Source organism: Protobothrops mucrosquamatus, unplaced genomic scaffold (genome assembly GCF_001527695.2).
Source record: "Protobothrops mucrosquamatus isolate PMUCROS unplaced genomic scaffold, P.Mucros_1.0 scaffold45, whole genome shotgun sequence".
NCBI classification, from domain to species: Eukaryota; Metazoa; Chordata; class Lepidosauria; order Squamata; family Viperidae; genus Protobothrops; species Protobothrops mucrosquamatus.
In genome coordinates, this window is record NW_015386427.1 from 1,290,060 (window position 1) to 1,309,371 (window position 19,312).

The following is a 19,312-nucleotide window of genomic DNA, read 5'->3' on the forward strand; positions in this document are numbered from 1 at the left end:
AAGGGATGGTTTGCAATTTTAGCAAGGGCAACAATAGTTGGGCCTAAATGCTGGTTCTCCTGCACTCTTGAGACACTCCCTCCCCCAGTTTCCATAGAGATGGTAGAAGCCACAAAGAGCTCCAGTCCTATTACTGGCTAGGAGGGGGCTCAATTTGTATGCATGAGCCCTGCTGGGAATGAAAAAATACAAAAGGAGGACAGGAGAGAGAACAGAAGGGGGGGATAAAAAGAGATTGGTTGTAAGGAAAAAAGGAGAGGGGGTGAGAGAGAAAGAGAGAAGAGAGAGAGAGAGAGAGAAGCAATATGTTTAAAAATAAAGGAGAGATGCAGTGATGAGGTAGAGAAAGAAAAAGAAGAAAAGAGAAAGGGATTGAGAAAATAGAGAATGAATTCATCTCTCCTAATACAGCATCTCTTGTCACTCACTGACAGGAAATGTTGTCCCCACAAGAGCTAATTCACAGGCACTGGAAATAGGAACAGCAGGGGTTCCTCTATCACATGACCTCCTCAGCAAAATCCAAAAAGAAAAAGGCATAGAAGGAAAGGCAGACAAGTGAGTAAGAATACCGGAAATGAATGACATTGATTGGCTTATGATTAAAATGATTTGGAAAGACTGACAGACTTAAATAAGAAAGCAATAATAAAAACCTGCATTTGTTGCTGACTGATGAACCTGCCAGTTCAAGGACAGGTACAGCAATACACATACACGCACGTTCATCATCCTAACATTTTGGGGTCTCATTGGCTTAAAAGTGGGGCTAGGCTCCTTTAGCACTCAGGAGTTGACCCATATTCCAGGGGGATTTGAAACCGATCTATTCTTCATTACCATATTCATCAACCCAGTTAACACTGTCACAAATATAGAGTAAATCATCTTCCTTTCAAGATATTATTTAATTATAATAAATCTGTTAGCCTCTAGTACTTATAGAGCACCTTTTAAATGTTCAAAGTGTTCTTCATATATTATTCCAGCAGTTGAATAAACTGTGCAAATTGGTATTATTCAAGTTGCATATTAAGCAACTTAATGTCATGGGTAGGGGGATAATTTTGATTTCAAATACTTTGGGTATAATTATTTTTATTTAACTTGGTAAAGAATAAAATATATGGCAAAAAAAGAAAAAAAATAGACTATACAAGCAAATTAAAAAGTGTCCAAAACCAAAGGGTTAAATGTTGAAATTAAATTTATTTATTTATTTATTTCTCTCTCTCTCTCTCTCTCTCTCTCTCTCTCTCTCTCTCTCTCTCTTCAATCCCATTCAAACACAAAGTAGTCCTGTCATCCAGATTTATTATAACTAGGCTGTTGCTATATACTGTACTTTATTGACTTTAATTGCAACCAATTTGCTATCATTGCAAATAATTCCTAAGTTTAACAATTCATTATTGCATTTTTAATTATAATAATTGGGTGATCTTGCCTTTTTTCAGAAGCTAAGCAATATCAGGCCTGGTGGTTCTTGGATGAGAAATGAGAATGCTAGAGGTTTAGAACAATGGCATCTTGAGAGGGGTTAACATCATTATTGTGCCACAAGTTGACTCCATTGCACTTAAGCAAAAGGGATGGAATGTGTAGTGCAGTGATTTAAGGTGTTATTAAAGTTAGAAAACAAGCATTCCACTCTGATTAACCCTAGAAGAATATATAAAGGGTTCTTTGTTTACGTAAAGTTAAAACATTTCTTTAGACTTCAAAACTTCCCACTGTTGAAATCAACAGAACAACCATTGAATTTAAGATAATTGGATTATTTCCTAAGGATAAGAAAAAAAAAGAAACCTCAAATCATCACAGACAAATTGATTCAGAAGTTTAGACATAAAACATATGAAGAATGGCTGCAGGACTTGGGTTTGGCTAGTCTAAAGAAAAGAAGAAACGGGATGACATGTAGCAGTATTCCATATTTGAGGGGCTGCAGCAAAAAAGAGGGAGTCACGTTATTCTCCAAAGCACCAGAGGACAGGACAAGAAGGAACAGATGGAAACCAATCAAGGAAAGAAGCAACCTGGAATTAAGGAGAAACTTCCTAACAGTGAGGACAATTAACCAGTGGAACAGCTTGCCTTCAGAAATCATGGGCGCTCCATCACTGGAGGTTTTTAAGAAGAAACTAAACAGTCACTTGTCTGAAATGGTATAAGTTCTCCTGCTTGAGCGGGGGGTTGGACTTGATCTCCAAGGTCCCTTTCTATTCTATTCTATTCTATTCTATTCTATTCTATTCTATTCTATTCTATTCTATTCTATTCTATTCCTTTAACATCCAGTTTTAGATATCTCTATGGTGTAGGTCTGCTTACATGTACTTTTTCAGTTAATACTTAAAATTAATTTAACAATTATTAATTAATTGTATCCAAATCCAACCTAATATTTAAAAGTAGTTTTGTCTGAGTAAATCTGCATGCATAGGTATGTTTGGTGTGTGTGTGCGTGTGTGCACACATGTGCAAACAGTAAGCATAATTTCTGAGCTCATCATAAAGAGATCATTTTACAAAATAGATGGTCAGAAGCAAACCATACTAGATAAGAGTTTATTCCAATTCAAATAAATGGAAGTAACATTATGACTAAATAGATCCAGGTAGAACCTAATTTCAGTATATTTTTACTGAAACCAATATTTTGAAATGGTTATTGAGAAGAATCAAGTATTGTTTGTATTTTGTAATTCAGTATAATTAATTCTCTCTGAGAAGAATAGGAAATGCATTTTAAAAAACCACATTTACATAAATAAATAGCCTACCCTGCTTAGAAAATAATGAAGACTCCAGTATAGTTGTCTGATACCTATTACATTTTAATAGGATTCATGAATATGTTTCATAATTAACTTCTTTTAAACTGAAATGCAAGAATTATTAGAAAACTAATATTGCAGTAGCATTAAATTCCAAGTAATCTTAAGGTTTGTGTAAAAATATTTTTGTTTCTAAAAATCTTGCACATTTTTTAAGATGTGGCTTATTTTATTTGTCTAAAAAATCTATTGTAGATCTTTTGAGCAAAAGGGTTTATGGGACATCATCATCATCATCATCATCATCATCATAATAGAGCCTATTTCACCTTATATTTGCTTGAAAAGATCATGCACTGGAAGATTTTTCTGTTCTACTGATTCTAAGGAAAACACCGTTGAAATTATAATAGCAATTGTTAATATATACTACCCAGGATATGGCTGATCTTGGCTTATTAAAATATGAACTTGGATTGAATTTGTTTAATGTTTGGGTAGGAGATGATTAGGAAAATGGGACTGAGTTAAACTGGGAAATTGAAAATAGCCCGGAAGAAGACAATACAAATTGCTTTTGGACTGTTTGCAAGAAAATTTCATGGATGCATTCATATAGTTTTAGCAGCTACAGTTCTAGAATTTCTTATAAATTATTCCAGTAAGAATTTGCAAATAACACTCAAGAAATCTAAGTAGTTCTTCAAACACCACTTTTTAAACTGTGTGATATGTAGCTATAACAGTGTTCTTAACAAAACGCCTCACTGCCTAAGTTATAAGATATTTAGTGCAAAAACTTTACCATCTTTTTATATTAAATTCCTAATTAATAGATTTTTGTTGGACCAAATCAAATAATCTTGATTTAACAGTTCTGCCTCTTCAAGTTTTATGTGTGAGAAATAAAAAACTCCTGAATTCCTCGTCTATGATGGTTATAGAGACAAATTAAAATTAGAAAATAAAATAGGAAAACAGAAAATAAAATAGGAAGTGAGAGGTGATTCACAATTTGGGTTAATAATCTAGAGACAGGTTGTTTACTGCAATCCACATCGGTGGAGAGACACCAGGTACAACCTTTTCAACAAAACAATGAAAAAGAGTACAAAGAAAAAAAAATAACTAAATGTTTAATCTTAGAGTTTTAAATAAAATCTACAGCAAAAAGTTGTATTAAAATCAAAGAAAAATAACTACAATATATTTGAAATTATACAGAGCACTGTTATATTTTTCTACTGTTTTTTAATCTGGAGTAGAAAAATGGACAGTTAGGCATGATGCTCATAGCAGAATCCAACAAGAGCAATAAATAATCTAATCTGCTATATTGTGAATTAATTATAAATAGTTTATATCTTTCTCCAATAAATGTACCTCATTGGGCTGAATCAAAGCATAGTTAAATACAGAATAGAGTTTGAATGCATTGCATATTCCAGTCTTTTGCATTTATAGTGGACTGAGTTCAAATGCTTTTCCTCTCAAGCTAATGTGCACTAAAGGTTTCTCCGAACACATAGTTTTTATCAGTCCTACCTGTACAGACATAATGGGAATCAATGCCCAACATGTATGTGGGACATCAGGTTGGAGAAGGCTAAGGACAGCAATTTGAAATGGATTATCAATTGTTATTGATTATAGGAAACTCTTGATGGGTGACATTTGTTGATCATGGAAAAAAGGTAGCTAATTATTGCCATGTCTGAAATGGATTTTCTATGCTTGAAAACAATACATCTGAGATCAGCATACTCAAGAAAGACTTGTCTCAGCATACCAATTTGATTAGTTTCCCAGTGGCAAGTGATGGTCATTTCTGCAGGCAAAAGGGCTGGATTAAACAGCCCAGGTCTGTTTAATGTGATAGTAAAAGAAGGAAAATAATCTAAATAACTGGATTATGTGTTTTCTAAATTAATCCAAAATAAGAAAAAGTGAAATTATCTAAGCTCCTAGGTAGTTGGGCTTGATAATTCTATTTTATATACATAGAATAGTTGAAAAGAAGCAATATTAGGAAATTACGGTACTCCTTCCTTCCTTCCTTCCTCCCTCCTTCCCTTCCTTTCTTCCTTCCTTCCCAAATGATTGATATGTAAAGAACAACTTAGTTTTCAAAGGTTCTTTGAATGCTATACTTCGCTTAAAGCTTTGTTTTGTATTTCTATGTCAAACCATTTCCATAAATAAGCTATCCAGAAAATTGGTTGAGTTTAGTTCATCTTAATGTATTCTCACACCCCTCCTTTCTCTTACCAGAGTATTCTAGCTACATCCTTTTCACTACAACTTCTTTTTTTAATGACTGCATGTGGCAAGAAGGGTTTTTCTTCTGGCTGCCAATTTGCAGATATTAAACCCTTACATTTACAGAGGAACCAATATATTCCAAACTGCCTTTCATAATTCATTTCCACAGATGTAAAAATAGAATGAGGCTAAATCGTACTTTTACATTTATTTATTTTGAATCCAAGTTAGCTACGCCTGACTTGAAATCATTATTTTAAACTATATTTTTGTAAAGTATTCTAACTGGGAATTTCAATCTTTATTCTCTGACAAATGTTTTACAGTAATTGGCACTGCTCTTTTTGGCCTAGTGATATTAGCCTTCAAAATATCTTGGACTTTCAAAAACAGATGGCATTTCAGAAAATTCTGACCTTGGCAACATATAAAACCTAAATACTTGATCTTTCTGTAGATTTCAAAGAGACACACTGAATCTTAAAACATTGCTACAACTCTGCTGAGTTCTTTGCAGTTAAGCTCATGTTCTCTAAATGGCCTTATCAGTTTGTTCTCTATGTACAAAGTACTATTTGTTATTTTTAAATTGAAACTTTAGATATAAAAACAAAGGAGTTTTCATATGCAGATTCTAATTGCTAGAATTTCAGGTACTTTGCTCTTGGTTCTTGTTTTTCAAATTTTTAACTCACCCACCATTGCAAGCTGAGTTAAATTTATTAAGGGCATTAATTACAAAATATGCAGATATTCTGGGAGCATACAATATTTCTTCTGTAAGAAGTAGAAAATGTAACTATCTTGTATTAACTGGGAACTTACATAGATTTTCAATAGTACTCTCTAGTTTTCAGAAATTACAGCCCCAAATGTCAACATATATCACATTCCTAGATAATTATGTAATTGCCCTTTATCTATAATATCTAAATAAAAACATTTTTTGTTCCAGATCAAACTTTTCAACCTGGACCTCTAGATTGAAAGTACCATTTCCCCTAAGGATAGTTTAATAAAATGCAGATCAAAATTCTGCACTGATAATAACGTAGTCATACTTAAAAAAAAATATAAACTTTAATTTCCATTAGGGTCTTGTTGTGATAGAATGTTCTGCATCAAGTCTGAAATTCAAGCATCTGCAACTCAAATTTAAAAGAAATTCAGTTTATAATTTCTAGCATTATATAAGATAATGACTTCTAATTAGATGAAACTTAGAGGGAAAATCACTTTATAGCTTATTTGAACAACACCACAATCCTAATTTAAGGTGGTTTGTTTGTTGGTCAGTGTTATGAAATTCAATCAGAGACATTAGTTTATGGTCAGGATGCTATGCAATCCTGACCCACTGGCTTAATTCAGTGAATCATGGTTAAATAAACCAGGTGTTAACATGTTTCACAGGCATGACTCACTCTGAAATGGCTTTTATTCTTATGGGTCCACTGTGGATGTATAGAAATGTAAATAGATCATATCATGACCAATAGTTGTAGAGTAAGAGAAAATTCATATTATAATTCTGTTAATATTAATTTAGCACTACAATACCTAATTTGAAGAACTGCATTGCTCTTTTCAATTATTACATTTTGCTAACTGAATCGTTCAAATAATGGTGTAATGGAATGGAAAGATTCCAAAATTAGAAGATTCCTATTAGAGAAACTGTTTATCATAAACTCCCAGATATTTTCATAGGGATTCACTATTATATTAACAATATTTATGACATTGAGTAGGATAATGAATGCTACAGCAAATGCTGGTTCCCTGCGCTGAGTTTCTCACACATTCAGGCAGCCCTGAAAGAAAATAATAGTCAAATGTTATTAGTTCAATTTAGAGATACTTAATTGAAGTATCTTAATTGAAGTTATTTGTATTGCTGTATTCTGAAAAGAGTTCTATAAGAAGTTTGTTTTGCTTTGCCATGGCTTTTCTTACAAACCATGTGGTACCATAACAATGCAGGGAAATAATAATGCTCATTTTAATAATATTTTAAAATGTCTTGGTTAGGAATTACTAAGTTTTCATCTGTGAATTTAATTGTATATTACACACATAGTAATAATACGTTTAATATTATTAAATAACATTTGCCTTATCCTAGGTTCCTGGGAAGGACTGGATAAGTGGACAAAAATGTCAAATCTAACCTAAGCATCTGGCTGACCAATCATAACAATGTATTTCTTGGCATGGAACAATCCTCTAGCGTGTAAAATATTTCCCTTTCGTCTTTTCATGGCTGGAGAGGACATTAGATTAAACCACTTGCATTGATACCGGCCTGCTTCCACACTCCCATTAGGAAGCAAAACAAATCCTGGCCCACCTCTCCGGGAACCGCGGGACGTGTAAGCGCGTGAATAGCGACTAGCGTTGAGCCATAGTCAGTTGGAAGTTGTTTCTGCTTTTCCGAACCCGAGCGATAGGTACGCGGCCCACTTCTGCTTTCAGTTTCTTTGAACGAGGCTCGGACCTTTGGAGAGAAATAGATCCCACCCACCCCCGCACCCAGCTTCCCTGGTGACTCTTCCGATCGAATTAACCCTGAACCGCTCTTTCGGTGGGGCGCTCTGCTCTGCCTTGCTGTTGCCTCCAGCTTGGGGAGCCCCTAATGTTCCACCCGCCGTTCCAGCGGGGAGGATTGACAGAGAGAAGCTGCCTTCTTGCCAAGATCCTTACTTCTCTCTCGCCCTCTTTTCTCTTCTGCCTCTTTCTCATTTCTCCTTCCTTCTCCTTCTTTCCACCCTCTTTTTCTTTTTTTTTTTCGTTTTTCATTCCTCTTTTCTATATTTTCTGCCTGTCTTCCTTTCCCTTCCTTTTTTCTTTTTCTTTTTTCCTTTCCCATTTTTCTCTTTCCTTCATTCCTTTCCCTTATTTTTCTTTCCTGTTTTCCTTCTTTTTTCTCTTCTCCATTTTTACTGTACTTTTTTCTGCTTTTCTATTTCCTTTATTTGTTCCTCTTTTTAATTCTTCCTCCCTCCCTTCTCCTTTTCTGTACTTTTTCCCGTTTTTCTCTTTCCTTCTTCCTTCCTTCCCATTTTCTTTTTCCTTATTTCTTTCTTTCCTTTTCTTCCTGGAAAGGGAAAGCTAAAAGAGAGGAAGGCAGCTGTGGAAGATGCAGAGCTGTCTAATTCTGGGGATTACTATGTTAAGAGGACTAAGCCCTTGCTGGTAAGCAAACACACCTTCCAACCTGCCTTAAGTCATCAATTCTTCCCAAGCCCACACCCAGTTTGTGGGAACAAGAACTCAGGATCTCTTCTAGTTCATATGTTTAATCATCAAAAGTATGTGTGAGGAGGGGGAGAGAAAGGAGGGAAATTACACCACTGAGAAGAAGCTATAGAATAGATCCTATAGATCCCAGAGCGTTTCAATGGGTTAACCTATACACAGCCGTCTCCATCCAGAAAGATACCAAATTAGGTAAAGCTGTTTAAGGTTGCTTAAAGTGAAGATTGCTTAGGATCTAAAGTGCACTTAAGAACAGTACAGGGAACAGAATGCCTCTTTTGTGAATGACTGCTGTGCAACCCTCATCCCTGGCTGCAGAGTATGAGAATTTGCAAGGATGGTATTCCTGAGTCAGAGAATGAGAAAGCAGAGGAGAAGTTCAAGCCATCTGAGATTTTGGTTTGGAGATCCAAGGCAGCTGAAAGAAGAGGTCAGGAGAGGGTGAATTTAGCTAGAAATGGAACTTTGGAAAATGTGATGAGGGACAATGGAAATGAATCAGCAATTCACATGTACTAGAATAGAATACTGATATTTGTTTCCAAAGCTAAGGTTCCTGAAATTACTCCCACTACAAATATGTAAACAGGGAGAGAGGATGGATATTCAGTTCCTTGTTACCTATGTGTGCTCTGTTGACAATTTAGTTCATGTCTAAATGGAGCCTTTATGCCCGTTTCTAAATTTTCAGAGTACATCAGAGGTAGCTCAATAAAAACCTAAATTTGCAAGACTTTCTAATATTTGATTTTTTTAGATTCTATCTGCCAGAATCTCAGCTGCAATTTCTCTTCTACAGAACACCCACACATAAATTGAACTAACACAAGGAACAAAGACTTTGAAGATTAAATTTCATGCTTACAAGTACTTTTTAAACATTATTTCAAGACATAATATTAGGCATTTGTGTGCCCATGTCCTCTAATGCTACACATTCTCCAGAAAATTGAATATGAGTATAATCATGCCAAAGACCAGCATTCTCTCTTCAAAGTTAGTCAATCAAGGAAAGTGAAAAGTTCGACAGCTCACTGTTTTGCACAGCTTCTCTAAAGTGCCATGTTCTCTGCAAGAATTTCTTAGAGTCTTAAACTATAGTCTTCTGTATAAAACATGGATGAAATCTCTGCTATCAAAATAAAAATGAAAAGGAGTTCCATTCAAAAGCAGTTTTCATCTACTTTTCTATTAGGTTTTAATAGTACTTAGAAAATACATGATTCCTACATGTATGAATTAAAAAATGCAGTGCATTTGAGCGTAACATATTTTAATTGAGTATGCCTTTAGAAATTCAAAAAGGACACATTACTTTATGAATAGGAGGGATAATATAGATCAAATTAGTTATTTGAGTGAATCCTCTCCTGGTGTTTGACTTCAGAAAGCTTATTCTCTCATGGTCGGGCACCTGTTCATTCCTGCAATTTAGAAGCAAGAGAGCTAATTATATGTCACAACAAGTGACTGGCTCTCTTTTACCTAAAAGGTAAATGGGAAAAGTAAAATCTTTTCTGAGAGGAACCACTGTGCTTTCTTGGACCCATTCATGCTATTTTCTTGCCAACAACATAAAGCAATATAGTGCTTTGCTACTTCCTTCTTCCAGATATGTTTACATTGGTCCTACACTTTCTGATAATTTGTCATCTACTAATCAAAGTTTACTGTTTTGATCCTAGCAAGATCAGTTTGATGTTGCCAACTCTTGAGATGAACAAGAGACATCAACATCATTATGAAAGGCAGTTAAGGCAATTTTTCAGATCATATGCCATTAAATATATAAATGCTGTAAAGTTACAGCACACATCTTAGTAGATTTTTGAAAGCATAGTATATCTGCTTTCTAGTCAGATTCTGGAAACATGAAGCCATTTTTTACAGAATGAATTATTTAAAAAGAATGACTCTGAGCCAAAGTTTTCATTTTTAACTTATAAAACATTTAAGATTTTTTCTCCCTCCCAGCTAAGATGTATTTTTGTTACAGGTAGGTTTCTATTTGAAAGACAGATCCTGATTTTAAAATATATATCTTTGTTTTAAAATTTAATTTTTAAACAAAAGGAGTAATTAAGAATCAGCTTGACACAGCGAAAGAAAAAGGCGCGCGCGGGGGGGGGCGGTTTGCATGGGTAATCTTGAGAGTGCCAAAAACGTTCTGGAAAAAGAGCAGCTGAGTTTTTCAAGGGTTGGGAATTATGAATTCGATGTCGGCAAGAAATCAGTCGCCCCCTCTCTTATAATCGGGGTACAGTTATAAAATTGGAACGAAGAGTGGATTGGACTCGGAATGCTGTTTGGGGTAGAGGAGGATTCGCGGGTCCAGCTCCCTTCTAACAAGGGAAAGGGGACGGTGAAAAGGCTAAGGAAATTCGGTGGAAAGATTCCTCTTTGCCGGGACGTTCAGCAACTCTGAGACAGGAACCAAGGGAGGGAGATGTTGCAACCGGGCGGGCGCAAAGTACAGCCAGATCCAAGCTTATTCCGGCAGACAAACTAGAGGGGGATGGGAGGAGAAGAGAACACAAAACTAAAAATCAAGTACAATTTTGGATTTGCCTTCCTCTCGCTGCTGTTACATAATTGTTTTTCCTCTTGGCATCTGTCCCAGCGTTCTGTAAGTTTTTTTTAAAAGAGAGAAATAGTATGACGCAAGAGGGCCACCGGGAGTGGGGTGGGGGATCTGTAACTGATTATTTGCCTGGGCGCTGCTGTTCGACTCAATTTCTCGCAGGAAACTGGAGCGCTGCTATCGTCTCTCGCACTGCCCAGCTCCACTGCCCCGCTGCTTTTAAACCCCCAAGGAAGGAGACAAATAAATCTGCCTGAGGCCGCAGCCCCCTCGCCCTAAGCGGTTGTTGTCAGAGTCGAAGGCTACTGAGAAGAGCCCCTCCCTCACTGGGGAGAACGGGGCAGGGGGAAAGCGCTGCAATTCTGCGACTAGACAGAGAAAGGAACTGCGAGGAGGGAATTTGTAGTGGGAGGTTGGTCGCTCTGGCCAGGCAAGAACAGAGGCTTCGGCACCCGAATCCCCCTTGCTGGCCCCCTCTTTGGAAGGACTGCTGCGGGTGGAAAAGTGGCGAGAGCCAACATTGCAGACGTAACTTATGCTGTTTCTTGGGCAAAGAGGGGATCTTTCTAAAGCATTTTGCAAAGAGCACGTGGGTGTTGCAAGGAAGAAGGCGAGGCACGGAAAGGGGGTTGAGCAGAACAACCCTTTAAATTGCTGCAGAGCAGATTCTGTAATACGCCTGCACCGTATGGTTTTTATTTCATGTACATTTTCAATAAGTGGAGTGTAGACTTTACGGGGGGGGGGGGTTGCATTGAATCAATCCCCTGTGTTTTCTTCTTGGTTGATAAAACAGACTAATTTTCATGGTTCTGCACATGAAAACAGTGGGAACCGTCCCTGGGTGGGCTCGAACCACCAACCTTTCGGTTAACAGCCGAACGCGCTAACCGATTGCGCCACAGAGACATCCGTATTTTTGAATATCAAAAAGTTTGCTGATAGAATGGCAACACTTCCCCCCCTTGAAAAAGTATATTGTGAAATATTCATTTTTAATGGATAAATTCAGCCGTTTATATATCGTTACACTGCATTCGCCATTTAAATAAATGGATTAAAAGAAACATTTAAAACCAACCATATGATCGAATTTCAAGATGAAAAGCATCTTTTTGTATCAAGTTAAAACACAAACTACAGTCCTCTTAATTCAGGAAAAAATTCGAAGAAATTAAGTCACGGAGTCACTTTAAGAGTACACGGAGAGCTGAACATGCTATTAAAATTGTATAGAATGTAAAATTATTATTTGGTTTGTTATTTGAAATGTATATGTTTTTAATATGTCCACTTTTAAAAAAACACGTGGCTCTTATCTCTCTTGCAGGTAGTAAGCATTTAGGTCTGAGCAGATTTGTTTATTTTGAAGTTGCTTGAGCTGATCAGCTTAAAAAATAATGACATTATCTCTTCAATAACAGTTTTAATTACATGAAATTCATTTTTATTTCTAAAATCTTATTTTCTGTATCTTTTAGGACTGCCTCCTGGCTCACAGCGTGGATCTTGCAGTAGGCCCTCCTTTTTTGCCTCTATCTGTTAGGAAAAGGAATATATTCTTTAATATAATATTTAGACTGAATGAAATCCCTACCAGTTTGCTTTCCTATATCTTTTTCCTTGGCAAATAAAAAAGAGTGGAGTTTGACTCAAAGAAAACTCTAAAATTTATTCTCGAAAATATATCCACTCTGTAAATGTTTTTAAAATCTTTAAATTTTTGTGGGAGATACTATAGTTTCCCTTTTAAATACAAATAATGAATTCTGTTAGCAAAATCAGCATGTCTTACAAACTGTTTTACTTCTTGTCCTTCGGACTAAAATCAAGTCTGTCATATGTATCTCTCTGTGTGTTCAGGCATGCAAGTTTTTATTCAGCAAAGCTTGCAAAATACCATGTTAGATTTTCCTTCTTTTAGTTATCATTGTTTACACTTTTAAAGTTCTTTCTTAAAGGTGTATTTATAGTTAGATGTAACAAAAGTGAAATTGGAAAAAAAACAAGACATTTACAAAAGACATATGCTTGGGTTCTGAAATACAGCAAAATTGGTTCCAAATATAATTTATGTTCAACATTCCTGATGTTATTAACATTATGCCTGTCACCAAAAGATGTGCTTGCAATCAATTCTTTTTAACAAGCTCTAGGCAGAAATCTCTTGGTGCAACTATAAGTTTTAGTTTAAATACACAAGGACACTCACTGTTCACTGTTATTTGCTCTGCATTCGTTCTGCTCCTCATTGGTTCATGCAGATCCCATAAGATCTGGACAAAAGGCACCCACTGATTAACAATGCATTTCTTGATTTTCCAGCAAATTCTACCCTTTAACCTCACTGTTTCCCATGACACTGCCTCAATTCTGTGCACTCAAAGGCACTCTGCACTCTAGAGCCCTTTCTTACCAAATACATTTTTAAACTATTTTATTTGGTTTCAATGGTTGAATATGTGGATTATTTGTGCTTTAATTGTATATGCTACCCAGTATCACAGCAAATGAGATGGGTAGCCCTATAAATTCAATTAATAGGGCAGAAAAGAAACAACATATTTTTGCTTCAAAGGTCAGCTTTTAGAAGGTCTTTAAAAAGCTAGAGATCTGATGATCAGAGTTGTGGGAGAAACTGCCTCCCTCCGGTAGATTTTCATGTATCAGGAGGAGAAATAAAAAACTGCAAATGTTTTTTTGTTTTTGTTTTACCCAGAGTTACAAATGAACTCGGATTTCATTCCTCAGTATACATAAATTTATCTGTTTATTTCTTCCATTAATTGCCCAAAACTGGATGTAAATAATGCAATATCTTTAATTTACTTTTCAAGAAGTGCACAGTGAGTCCCATTTATATTATTCATCTGTAATATTCCAATATTCTCTTAATTCAGAAGTAAAGAGCAACCTAAAGTGTATTTTAGTGGACCAGAAAGATGTGCATTATGCATTCTTGGATTATCAAGATGGATAATATGGAAAAAGAATAAAAGAGGAGTATCTTAACGTATCAGATGGTGTTGCAGTGGAAACAGGGTGGATATAAATAAATATTTGTAGGTAGATTTGAAATTAATTTACATAAACGTCTACACAAAATAGGTAATCCAATACAATCCCTTGGAAGTGCTTGAATTCAAATGTAATTCTGGACTCAGGTTTTTACAACATTAAAATCCTTCAGTGAATTTATAGATCCTGGAATAACTGTACATATAAATTTCTCCACAATCCCACCCTCATCCATTTCTGTACTTCTAAAAGGTTTGGGATACAGAATAGAATCACAGAATCTATCTATCATATTTAATATTCCTGATTCCTATTTTTCCCCACAACAAGCTATGATGTGAATTAGCCTGAGAGAAAGTGACAAGCTCAATGTCATCTAGAGAGCTTTCATGTCTAAAGTGGGTCTAGAATTCCCAGTTCTCCTGTTTTCTAGACCAGCACTCTAACCTCTATATCAAACTGGTATAGTATGCATTTGCCTGTTCTTTTTCTTTACTAAATGTTTGGGAGTTTTGTGTTTTACTATAGAATTTGATGACTGCCTTCCCATGCAGTTAATAGCAAGCAAAGCCAAGCATTAACTTTTCTTTTATTCTGGATTTTGTTTCTTTATTTTCTTAGCTGTCTTAAACATTTTTGTTTTGTTATCCTCTCTTTTTTACTTTCTCTTCCTTCCTCAGACTGGTGTAATGGTTCTCATAGCATTTATCCCATAGTGAGGCTAGGGAATGACCCAAATGATATTTTAAAATTCTTAGTGCAGTGAAATTGAGGTAGATTTCACTTTTAAAATCCACAAGAATAAAGCTTCTAAGTGGATATGCTTAGGAATTCAATACCAATTTGTACATGAAAATACAAGCTACTGGTTAGTAATTTGTATATTACTAATCAGAACAGTAGAAAATAATTAAAAACTTAGAATCCACTGTTAAATAAAAATGAATGTTGGAGAGCCATGTTCTTTTGGAAGATGGAAGAATTCACAGCAACCAGTGCATCAAACTTGCACCAACCCCAGTTGTAGTGATACCCAGTTCCATCTGTTATGTATTTGCTAATATGAAGTAGTTGTTAAACATCTGCTTCCTGGGTCATACTTTGCATTTTTGGAAATGTACTTTTAAAAAAATTCCTGGGTGCCCTTTTTAAAAACAAGTAGTGAGCAAGACCATTCGGCACAGAAAAGAATGATTTATGACTGGTCCTCACACTTAAAGCTGTCACAGCATCCCCACAGTCACATGATCAAAATTCAGGAGCTTGGCAACCAGTATGCATTTATGAAGTCATGTGAACACTATTTGCAACTTCCCCAGCTTGCCTCTGACAAACAAAGTCAATGGCGGAAGCCAGATTCTCTTAACACCTATATGATTCACTTAACAATCATTTCAAAAAAGCTTGTAAAATTGAGCATGACTCACTTAACAAGTGCTTTGCTCATTTCAACAGCAGAAATTCTGGTCCCAATAATGGTCGAGAGTACCTCTATTGTTCTTGATAAATAAGAAACAAGGCTCCTACTAGATCATACTGGCATCTGGATTTAAATGCTACTCATGATCATACTGTAGACTTTTTTGGGTTCAGTGTGATGTACAAAACAGAATCAGTGAACTTGTTTGTTTTACAGCAATAAATTATAGGCTTAAATACTGACTTGTTGGCCTACTCACTGCATTTAAAGCCTAGTGAGATATGCAGACCTGAATGCATGATTTTTGTTTCAATTATCCTTGGTTTGTTCTGGTAACCACCCAAGTCATGAAGAAGCAATTTAAAGAAAGAAACTAAGCAAAAAGAAAAAAAATACCATGATTATTTTGTTTACAAGCAAGACCGATTCTGAATTTGTTAACAAACCATTATTAAAATAAGACATGGTATGATGTGACATATATAAAGAGAAATATAACAGAACATTTTGCTATAATATCTGAGTGGCCAAAATGACACTCTGTATTGGTATTTATGAATCAAAATCTTAACTGCAAGCTTCTGGAACAGTTGTAATATATGCAGTAAGCTATAGAACTCCGGTGCCAGGGTGGCAAAAATTTATGCCAAGAAGGGGAAAAAAAGAATTCTTTGTTTCCATCTATATTTCTACAGCCCAGATAGATCAGTTCTAATCAATTATGACTCTTTAGTTTATGTCTCACTTTTACAATTGCTTAAATTTTCTCTAGTTATTATGCTGATACCCAGCAGAATTTTTAAAAGAAAGATTTATTTTTAAATCTAAAAAAAATCATGTTAATGAATTACGAATACTATTATAATACTGGGCTTTCCTCATTGTTGATCTAGAGTTACGTAACACTTGCTAAGACTGAAATATAATGCCCTGATTCTTGGACAGCCCAAAATGTCTTAATTGGACATGTTGAGAAATATTCTGAGAATGCTAATTGGCTGATAAATTATTGGTATTAAAATGCAGGCATCTCATCTGGGAATCCACCAAGATTGATCAGCACCAAGATTGTCATGTGGACCTTTCTCTCCAAAACAAGAGAAGGAAAGGTAAATAAACTTTTCACAGGAAAACCTGGTTATTTGCTAAAACTTAAAAGATTGACATAAAACAGTTTAAATTATGGACTATAAACAAGATAAGGGCAGTGTTGTATGATCAAAGGGAAACCCTGGGGTTGCTGAGACAGTGTGTGCTGATGCAAATCTTGAGGCGAATGGGCAAAATTGTGCTACATTTTCTTAAGGCTATAACCAATTCAAAAGCACATCTACCAGTCAGAAGCATCTCTACCAGCCCCACCTCATTACAAAAGATATGTGTCCATTAGAAGTATCTTGATATCAGTTTAATATTTACTTTGAACAAAATAATATGTATATAATTAGTTTTATTAAAGCAGGTAGTTCTACTAATTTGAGCCAGTTTGGTATAGTGATGAAGATACCAGGCTAAAAACCAGGAGTCTATCAGTTCTAGTCCCACTTAAGAAAGAAACCAGCTGGATGATCTTGGACCAATCACACACTCTCAGCCCTAAGAAGCAAACAATAGCAAACCACTTCTGAAATCCTGCCAAGAAAATTGCAGGGACTGATTGAGACAATCTCCAGGAGTAAATATTGACTTGAATACACACATATGCACCACACCTAATCATTTAGAGCATAATGTTATGGACATTGTGCATATGGGGTCTACAGTAATAGTTAAGGCCTAATTTGAGTTATATAACAGTTGGTGACTGGGCCCATAGTACATAATTGGAAAGCAGAGTGAGTAACCACTCATTTCATTTCTTTTCTTCCAATTTGGAGGACGTTGTTTAAAAAAATTGAATTAGCCTTTTTTATGTTAAACCCTGTAATTTTCCAGTTTTCTACCTTAAAATAATAGCAACCACATAGCCAATTTGCAACACCTATGTTTGATCCTGTAGTTTGATCAAATGGAATTCTGTTAGGCAGGCTGGAACAAGAGTGTCTGGTGATGGACCCGGACTAAAATTCTAAACCAAGCATTAAGAAAACAAATAGTAAAGTAACTTACTTTATATATCCAACTGATGATCTTGAATTCAATTTTTGCTTGAAATACCTGATATTGCTTGAAGTAAAATAATAAGACCAAAAAATTTAATTCCATTTTTGCGTCTTAATTCAATGGCAACTTGCACAAATATTTATCTTTAAAATTAGTCCCAATAATTGCCTAGTATCCCTAAAAAAAACGCCACTTTACAGCTGTGAACTCATATGCTTAAATTACAAAGCTACATTTTATTGTCTCTCTAAAAAAAATGAATATCTTGATCTGCAATATCTAGTAAATTAGCGGAGTTGTTTGGTTGGTAATATACACTGTTCCACATTAATCAGCCTTTAAAATGGCTTAAATCAATGCAGTCTTCTCAACACAAAGATTATGTAATATCTTTTATAACAGACAATATCTGTTATCTCAATGACATCAATATGCTGATTGATTTTAGCTTTAAAACTATCTGGTCAACTATTATTTTTATAAAATAAAGTACTTTTGATTTTCTATTTAAAATAAAACATTTAAAATAAAAATAGTAGAGAAAAACTTAACTATGAATCAATCCATGGCTCTAAAAAATGAATCAGGCCTCTTCTTGAAATGCGTATGCATGCGTGAATTCAGACACTATTGTTTAATCAAGTGTGGATGTGTCAAACACTTGTCACCTCATGCAGCTCTGTTCTTTTGAGAAGGGTCTAGTTAAATTATCACTGTTGCTGCTGTAACTCTCTACCACCTGAAGTTTCTACCACTGACCTAATGGAATGGAGATGTCCATTAGTCTGCAATTGCACAGGGAAAATTCCATTGGCTGTTTGCTGTTACTCCATGAACTGGGGCCAGGAATAAGGTATACTGTAATCAGATGGGAAGTGGCCATCTTTGACAAGCTTGAAAGCTTAGAGATACAGGAATAACTTCTACTGCTTTCTTTTAAAGTTGTGATTAAAATACTTAAATTTTAAAGACTTAAGTATATTTTAAGTGTGATGTATAAACCAAGTCAATCCATTCAGTGATGATGATGATGATGATGATGATGAAGAATTAAAGTTGTATGCTACCAGATACTCAATGACTCTAAGTAGCTTGCAACAATCAAAGAAATTATAATCAAATTAATAAAGGATGGCAAATGTGATAGACCAAATGGAATAAAGAGAGGGATCTCACTCTATGTTGCTAAAGGCCTTCATCACCCTTCTGAATAACAGCAGAGTTGGGGACATCTGGATCTTGAGCAGATCTGGGCATTTTATGCCCCCCGGGGCAACTTCTGGCTCTTTGGCTGTCCCTGTCCAATCTTTGTGAGGTAAATCAGAAATTAGAATTCAGATGTAAATAAGTGTATGCCATTCACACATTACAATTGCATTGCTCTTATTTTGAAGGCAATTGCTTTTCTTTTTAGTTTATGCATGTGTGTGTATTCATACCTATGCATCTTCACAACCCTATTCTACAAGAGTCCCAGTTTCTCATGTGGCCCCCTGGGAAAATTAATTGCCCACCTCTGATCTTTAGGGAAACTTTTGCAGTTCAGAGAAATGGCATTGTTTAATCAAAAGAACCTGGAACAATTCCAGTGGCCACACCCCAATGGCCATTGAGTGTATTTTGGGCATTTACTTTCAATTTCTGGAAAAAATGTCTCACAAAAAATAATGGTTCATTTAATGACTGTGATGCTCAGGCTCAACCCTTCCAAGACCGAGTGGCTGTGGTTGCCGGCGCCTTGGCATAGCCAGCTGACGCCATCGCTGTCTATAGGGGGCGAAACCTTGGCCCCCTCAGAGAGGGTGCGCAACTTGGGAGTCCTCCTGGATCCGCGGCTGACATTGGATGACCAATTGTCGGCCGTGACCAGGGGGGCGTTTTATCAGGTTC

At 35.7% G+C, this 19,312-nt stretch overlaps 1 non-coding gene across 1 annotated transcript; it reads right to left on the reverse strand.

The window, feature by feature from the left end:
• Positions 1-11,716: 11,716 nt before the first annotated feature.
• TRNAN-GUU lies at positions 11,717-11,790 on the reverse strand. The gene has a single exon. It is a non-coding gene; the product is annotated as a tRNA-Asn (tRNA).
• Between the last annotated feature and the right edge of the window lie 7,522 nt (positions 11,791-19,312).